Raw genomic sequence first — 8,718 nt, forward strand, 5'->3', positions numbered from 1 at the left:
TTAGCACCTTACAACGCCCGCCTGAGGGCGACACCTTTAATTAAACATGCAAAGTTCATGTGGTTTTCAAAATATTGATTTTCCCTAAAAATAATAAGACAACAAAACAAGAAATAAACAAAAATATTTTTTGATTTTTTGGACTTGACAATGATTGACCTTGGTCCTGCGTTTCTCATTCAAAATGAGAAATCAAGGTTACGTAGTTCTTTAGGAAAAACGATTTAGAAAACTATTTCCATTCACAATGGAGAATCAGGGATGACATAGTTCTTAAAGACGATTTATTTGGATATGTTGTTACTTTTATATTTTTTCAAATTTTATATTTTTTGGTATTTTTGAATTATTTGAAAATAGGTGTGTCACATGACGCGAACGGTTGGACAAACACCAAAAGTTGAAATAGAAAACTATTTTTGGTATTTTTGAAGAAATTAGAGGGACCAAGTATTAGGACGATGCAGATGGTCACACGAGTGTTGTAAGCGCCTTTTTCTGTTTTAAAAGGGTTGGGCCAACTTTGGTAAAAGGCCCAAAGGCAGCCCACTTCGTTTTCTAGGACCTCCCATTCAGCTCATACCTTACTCTCATTTTGTTCCCTCATTTGGCCACAACTCACTCTTTTTCTCCCTTGTCTGAAACAAAAAGCTCTACTAGGGCTTGAGCCACTTTCTCCTCAAAACTTGTTGAATGTTCTCTCTTCGCGTAAATAAAACTCCAACCCCTGTCCTTGAGCTTTTTTTTGTTTGGTAACTCTAGTTCCTTGTAAATCTCTATGTTGTGGTCTTAGTCTCATCTGATTGTGGTCCTATTTTCAGCACCCTAAGATGTTCTTCATTTTGGTGCTCCTCTTTTAAGGGTTTCGTGAGTTAGTTCTCAGTTTCAAGGTAAGGGAAGCTACGGTTTTCACGTTTTTTCAAAGTATATTCTATGTAATTGCTTTTGTATCATTTTTATAATGCCTGCTTGACGTTTGTGCTTGTATGAGACTGAATTACATATTACTTTGTACTATTTTTACCATCTTGCATGTGTGAGTATGTGAAGGACTTGATATTCTCGCCGAAGTGAGTAGCTCTCGCTTAAGCGAGAGTAGCAACAATCCACTTTTGCCTTTTCTCGAGTTGTCGCTTAGGCGAGGGACTTTAGATTTGAGTGAAGAGCAATCTCGCTCAAGCGAGAAGGTCCCGCTTAGGAGAGAACTCTAGAAAGCTCACTATGCCATTATTGAAGTTCTCGCTCAGGCAAAAATACCTAGCTTAAGTGAAAGTGTCTTTGTCGCTTGGGCGAAGGCTTCTAGCTTAAGCGAGATGGCGCAAACTAGTTTTATTTCCCCTATTTAATCTGTGATTGGTTGTATATCTTAAAAATGCATGAAGTATATGACTATGGATGTCTTATGAGATCTTATGGACTAAAATTGACGATGTTTTGAGATAACATGTGGTTTTGGTGTGAGATCATGATTATGGTATGAGATAGACGCAATTCTGTGAGTCCTTTGGGGAGACTTGATGGTGGTGTCTAGTGTATATAATTAGATAAGGATTCAAGCAAGGTTGCGTCTTGAAACTCTAAAGAATCAATCACTCTCACACAGAGCAGACTGATTCAAGTGGTGAGATTAGCAGAAGGTCCTAGTCTTTGGCAAGATAATGGCCCTAGGTGATCATGGACTAACCTTGTGTGTGGTAGGGTGAAACCCATTGGCAATGGCTTTACAAAGCAATAGAGGCCACCACAAGTGCAAGCATCCAATGAATCCAATCTCTTTATTTTCTATCACATGTTTTTAGTGCCTATAGTTTTGCTTGTTTGAAATCTGTTTAATATTGCTTACTCAATGATATGTTGATTTTTTTTTATATCTCTAGCTTACCCTTTTTCTTCCTGTTTTTTTTTCTGTTTGGCTTTTCCTTTTTGCAATGATCTCCAATTACTTGGTGTGAGCAAATGTGGAAATCCCTAGTGGTCATCCTAGTGATGGAGATGCTGCGGTGTAGTTCGGCCTTAAGTTGGATCTGGCTCACTATTGAGCCCCCTTTTGAAGAACTTTTCTTTTTATTTTGAAATTCCTTGCTCTTGGAGCAATTCAAGTTAATTGTTTTGCTTTTACATTTTGTTCATGGCATTGTTTTGTCCCTTAGTTCTTCCCTATTCAATATATTATGAACAATTGTAATAATTAATCCTTTTATACTCTTATTGTGTGCTCTATTTAGTTATAATTATTTAATGTTTTATTTATTAGAATTTATCTTCTAAATGGGATGTCACATTTTTATGGTATCATAGTCTTCGTTCCTTAGAGTATGTAGGTTTGTGCTTGCTTAGCTTTCGTTATGTCCTTCTTGTGTTGTTTTAGCTAAGTTCTTAGTTTATTCATGTTAGATTGATGGTTTTCTTCTGTGTGAGCATAGTTATGGCACCTCCTCGTATAGCTCCTCCACCCCATTAGGGCGATGCGCCTGACCTAACTAGGGTTATCGAAGCTATAGTTGTAGCCTTGACCCAGCAAAGCAATGCTATGTCGCAGCAACATGAGACTTCCATGGAGCAATAGGAAGCATCTTTGGAGTAGTAACAGATGGTGATACAGTAGATGGAGGTTGCAAGTTTAGCTTTTGAGGCTGCTCAGAGGCAACATATGGAGGCCCTTCAGCAGTTGGAGGAGAACATGGCTAGTGGTCCTATCTACATTCCTCAAGCTCCATGCCCACCCCCTAAATGGAGTTTGGAGAATTTCCTAAAGCATCAACCTGCCATGTTCAATGGGAAGACCAGTCCTAACCTAGTTGACCGGTGTGGATGAAGGACATGAAGTAGATCCTTGACGCCAAGAAGTGTCCTGATGCTAGCAGGCTCACATTTTTAGTCTACATGCTCACTAGAGAGGCAGAACACTAGTAGGTTAGCACAAACCTAGTTATGGAAGCTTTTAAGAAGAAGTTCTTATTTAAGTACTTTCCTAATAGCATGAGATATGCTAAGGAGGTGGAGTTCCTCTAGTTGACCCAAAGAACCAAGTCAGTTGTTGAGTATGCAGAGAGGTTTAAACACTTGGGGTGCTTCTACACTATTCCATTAGACGAGGAGTGGTGGTGTAGGAACTTTGAAAATGGTCTTTATGGCCTTAGTGGAGAAGGCTAGAGTCATGGAGAGGATAAAAATTGAGGTGGAAGCTTAGTACCAGTAGCAACAGAAGGGTAGTGGACCATTTGAGTCCTAGCCTAGATCACAAGAAAAGAAAAAGACTTATGCTAGGCATCACTCTTAACTTCAGGGGTCTAGAGGATTTTCTTCCCCCCAACATGATTCAGTGCCATTAGTGCGAAGGACCTCACTTGAGGATTGTTTGCCCTTAGTTAGCAGGCTTTCACAGATGCAACAACTGTGGCAAGGATGAGGACAGGGACTTTGGAAAAGACTGCCCCACTCTTAGAGGAGTCGTGGCTCGAGCCCCAATTCTAATTCAATAGAGGAGAGGAGGCAACAAACCTCAAGCGACGGGCAGAGTGTATGCGTCGACTAGAGCATAAGCGTCAGACTCAAGAAACCTTGTTGTTGGGTGTTATGGGATTGCTGAAAAAGTTTATGTGTTGTATGATTTTGGAGCGACACACTCCTTTTTGTCAGAGTCTTGTTTGCAAGAGTTAGGTTTGCTGATGTTGGAGTTACAGTTTGATCTTGTAGTATCTACTCTGTCATCTAGGTTGGTCAGGACGTCGTCCTTATTTGGTAGGTGTCATGTGGAGGTGGAGGGGCGCATATTTAAAGTCAATATGATATGCCTACCTCTTCAAGGTGTGGATGTGATCTTAGGAATAGATTGACTCTCTGCCAATTGTGTACTCATAGATTGTCAGGAGTAGAAGTTGTTGTTCTCAAACTTAATATAGTCTGAGTTGTTGTCTTCTCAAGATGTTATGAAGAGATCCAATTACATGGGGCGTTGGTGTTTTCCAAGATTTATCTACGATCAGGGTATCATCAGATCTTGGTAAAGGCGGAGGATGTCTAGAAGATAACTTTTAGATCCACATATGGACACTATGATTGTGTGGTTATACCCTTCAGTGTGACCAATGCTCCAGCTTTGTTCATGGACAATATGAACAAGATCTTTAGGCCGTTCTTAGAAAAATTTGGCGTGGTCTTCATAGATGACATACTAATCTATTCCAAGACTCATGGGGAACATGTTGAGCATCCGAGAATAGTGCTTGGTATTCTGATGGAGAAGCAGTTGTATGCCAAGCTGTGAAAATGTGATTTCTAGATGAAGGAAGTGCAGTTTTTGGGGCACGTGATATTGGCCCAAGGCATAGCTGTAGATCCAGCTAAGCTGAAAGTTGTGATAGAGATCAGAAGCTTTATAGGTCCCAAGTCGATGATAGAGATCAGGAGCTTTATAGGTCTAGCTGGCTACTATAGGAGATTCGTAAAAGGATTCTCCAAGATAGTGGCACCTTTGACACAACTTACCAAGAAAGAACAAACTTTTGCTTGGACTAATAAGTGTGATGAGTCATTATTTTCTTCCATTCCACTAGCCTTTGTGTACCCATTAGACAGTTGATTAGTGCTTAATTGTTCATCATTAGAGTGTTTTTCATCTGTTGGGCTTTATTGGGCCACTGTTTCGAATTTGGACTAATTTCGCATTATTTGGCCTGATTTTTTTTTTTAATTATTTTTAGGTATTTGGGTGAAGCAATTTTGGAGCTTGGACATTAATATTTAGTTGAAGAGACTTTCCACATCATTGCCACATCATTTCCATGTCATTTCCACGTCAACAAAGTCAATGGGTCAACATTTGAGACCCAGAGTGGCATTTTTGTAAATCTGAGTGGCAGAGTGGCAGTTTTGTAACCTTGATTCTTTGTAGAGAATGGATTGAAACCTTGAGATTAGTGTTTTGTTCGGTGGAATTATGTTAATCTCTCAATTTTGAATTTGCGTTGGGTTTAAATGAAGAAACCGTTCTGTTTTTTGCTTAATTTGCAGAGTGGAATCATTATGTGTTCATGCTTAGTGAACTGTAGCAGATTCATGGTTGTGTGCTTTGCTTAATTGCACTTGAGTTCGAGTTCATTTGCGCTTAGTAATTAATTCGGGTCTCATTAGAGTTAATATAACAATTTTGAGTTGTAATCCGTGATTGGTGGATGTTCATTTGAAGCAAAGAATCAACACTGTTTTTACATTAATTTTACACGTCTGCATTGAAGTTTTCAATTGTGCGTTGCATCCATAAATCTGCCAAACCCCCCCTTGTGTTATTGTTGTGTTCATCTGGAAATTTCTCTTTGAATGAAAATATTGTTCATTGGGAGACGACTTGGTTCACTTTCATATACTGCATTTAATATGTTTTAATTTGGTGGGGTACGACCTCTATCAAATTTGGCGTTGTTGCCGGGGACCAATCGTTTCGTTCAAAGTAAAATTTTCAGTGTGTTTGTGTTCTGTGTTTTGGTGTGTGTAGTTCAAGTGTGGTTGAGTTGATATATGTTCATTGTGATGTTGTGTTAAGTTCAGTGCCTATTTCCATTCCTGTGTGTTTCTGTGTAGTGTAGTGAATAGTGTCACGGCGCACATGAATAGTGTCATTTGTAGTAGTGAATAGTGTATGAATAGTGTCCGAATCTGGCATTTAACTTCTGGATTTTTGTTCTGGTGGCTACGGTGCTTGTTTTGGCTTGAAATTTTTCCCCCAATTCTAAGACATTGAACTTGATAGGAAAAATAGCTGGAGTAGTTGGTATGGTCTGAGTTAAGAGATTCAAAAAAATTTTGGACTGATTTTTAGTGAAACATCAGAGGACCATAATTTTTGCTCTGGTTATCAGAATCGCTATTATTTTATATTCATTTGGGATGGAATTTGATTTCCCACCTTGTTCGAACCCGCTCCGCCAGTTTGCAAACTTAGATTCTCCAGAAAATGCCATTTTCTACATTTCAACAATGTTTTTTGTGATTTTTCTTCATTTTTTCCACTTTTAAAAAATTGTCAAAAGTACTTGTGCTTTGAGTTTTCATCTGATTTTTTTTGTGCTTTTGTTTGACCACTCAAAGGAATAGCCTACCAAATTTCAAGTTATTTGGAGTTCGTTTCAGCATACTTGTAGTTATACCCTAAGTTATGCCAATATCACTACAATTAATGCTTTTTGGTGCATGACTAGGGGAAACCCAAGTGAATTACAACCATTTGACCCTGAGATTGATAGGACATTCCATAGAGGAAGTAGGCAACTTAGGAATTCGTCTTTGCATGCTCAATATTCAGTGACTTTTCCTGACTCTTCTGATTCTCATCATACTCCTAACACTTCTTATTCCTTGCATTCTGAGCATACTGTTTATTCTGAGCATTTTCATTTTCATACTGATAACATGGCTCATCCTCCTCCACCTCATGATAGAACCATGAGTGAGCTCACTGCACCAGAGTTCACTTATGATAGTTTATGCATTCAATACCCTGAGGAGGAGGTTCCGTATGTGCTTAAAACTGGTTTAATACACTTATTGCCAAAGTTTCATGGTTTTGCAGGTGAGGACCCGTGTAAACACTTGAAGCAGTTTCATGTCGTCTGTTCCACCATGAAGCCTGCACATGTACAGGAGGACCATGTATACTTGAAGGCTTTCCCTCATTCTTTGGAGGGTAATGCGAAAGACTGGCTGTACTACCTAGCACCCAGGTCCATCACAAGCTGGGATGAACTGAAGAGATTGTTCCTTGCCAAGTTCTTCCCTGCTTCAAGGACAACAGCCATAAGGAAGGAGATTTCTGGCATCAAGCAGCAATTTGGGGAGACCCTTTATGAGTACTGGGAGAGGTTCAAGAATCTCTGTTCAAGTTGCCCACACCATCAGATCTCTGAACACCTCCTTCTGCAGTATTTTTATGAAGGCTTGTACCACATAGATCGAAATATGATTGATGCCGTAAGTGGTGGTGCCCTTGGTAACATAACCCCAGCTGCAGCCAGACAACTAATAGAGAACATGGCTTCAAATTCTCAATAATTTGGCACAAGGAGTGATGCCATAGTTGTTAGAGGTGTTCATGATGTAGGAGCAGCCGAGTACACAAAGAAGTTGGAGAGTAAGATTGATGCTCTTACCACACTGGTCAACCAACTTGCTTCCAATCAGAGAGCTCTAGCTGCAAGAGTTTGTGGCCTTTGTACATCTGTTGATTATTTTACAAACTCTTGCCCAGCATTGCAACAACAAGTTTCTTCTTCTACACCAGTGGATACCCCTCAGGCCTATGCAGCAAATATTTTCAACAACAATAGGCCCCAACAACAACAACAAAACCACCATGATTTGTCAATTAACAGATATAATCCAGGATGGAGGAATCACCCTAATTTGAGATGGGGAAACCAGGGTAACCAGCAGCCCCAAAAATTTCAAAATGTGCAACCACCTCCACAACAAAGAGTTGCACCTGCACCACAAGTTGCTCCTGCTCCACCTGTACCCACACCAGCTCCTGTTGCTGCAGTACATGCACCTTCTTCTTCTACTTCATTGGAGGAGTTAGTCAGGATGATGACCTTTCAAAATATGCTATTCGAGCAGGAGACTAGGGCCTCAATCCAGAGTTTGACAAATCAAATGGGGCAGATGGCCACTCAGCTAAGCCAGGCACAGGCTTTGAATTCTGACAAGCTTCCATCACAGACGGTGGAAAATCCGAGGAATGTGAGTGCCATTACATTGAGATCTGGGAAGAACATTGAAGTTCCCACTCCTGAGCCTACACCTTCAAAGGAAGTCGACCCTGCCACACTTCAGAGAAAGCGTGATGCTCATGCAGTTGGTCCTTCCACATCTGGTGTGACTTCTACGCCTTCCACCTCTACTATTGCACCTTCCATACCTCTTCCTTTCCCTCCGAGAGCCATTCCAAGCAAAAAGATGGAAGAGGTTGACAGGGAGATCTTAGAAACATTAAGGAAGGTGGAGGTGAACATACCTCTGTTGGATGCCATTAAACAGATTCCCAAATATGCAAAGTTCTTGAAGGAGCTATGCACGCACAAGAGGAGGCTAAAGGGAAACGAAAAGATCAGCATAGGCAGAAATGTGTCAGCATTGATAGGTAAATTTGTTCCTCAGATTCCTGAGAAGTGCAAGGACGCAGGTACATTTTGTGTACCTTGCATCATAGGTAACAATAAATTTGAAAATGCAATGCTTGATCTTGGTGCTTCAATAAATGTAATGCCTCTGTCTATTTTTAAATCTCTTTCTCTTGGACCCCTGCAACCTACGGGTGTGGTGATTCAGTTGGGAAATAGAAGTGTTTCCCACCCCGCAGGTTTGGTTGATGATGTTTTGGTTCGTGTTGGTGAATTGATTTTCCCTGCTGATTTTTACATTCTTGATATGGAAGAGGGATTTTCACATGGTTATGCACCAATCATTTTAGGCAGACCATTTTTGAAAACTGCACAAACAAAAATTGATGTCCATGCAGGTACTTTGTCTATGGAGTTTGATGATATTGTTGTGCGATTTAACATTTTCGATGCCATGAAACATCCTTCTGAGGATCATTCTGTTTTTCACGTGGATATTATTGATGATGTTGTTGATGGATTGATTTCTGATTTCCACTCTTTGCATGCATTAAAACATTCATCCGTGTCTGAGTTATCTGAATTTGCATGCATTGATGTTCTT

General features: G+C 40.0%; 1 non-coding gene across 1 annotated transcript; it reads right to left on the bottom strand.

Annotated features, from left to right (window-relative positions):
• Positions 1-6,789: 6,789 nt before the first annotated feature.
• On the bottom strand, positions 6,790-6,896 carry LOC114195710 (small nucleolar RNA R71). The gene has a single exon (XR_003606543.1). It is a non-coding gene; the product is annotated as a small nucleolar RNA R71 (small nucleolar RNA).
• Positions 6,897-8,718: the final 1,822 nt, after the last annotated feature.

This window comes from Vigna unguiculata, chromosome 8, assembly GCF_037176805.1.
Source record: "Vigna unguiculata cultivar grain cowpea cultivar isolate G323 ecotype 2 chromosome 8, ASM3717680v1, whole genome shotgun sequence".
Lineage (NCBI taxonomy): Eukaryota > Viridiplantae > Streptophyta > Magnoliopsida > Fabales > Fabaceae > Vigna > Vigna unguiculata.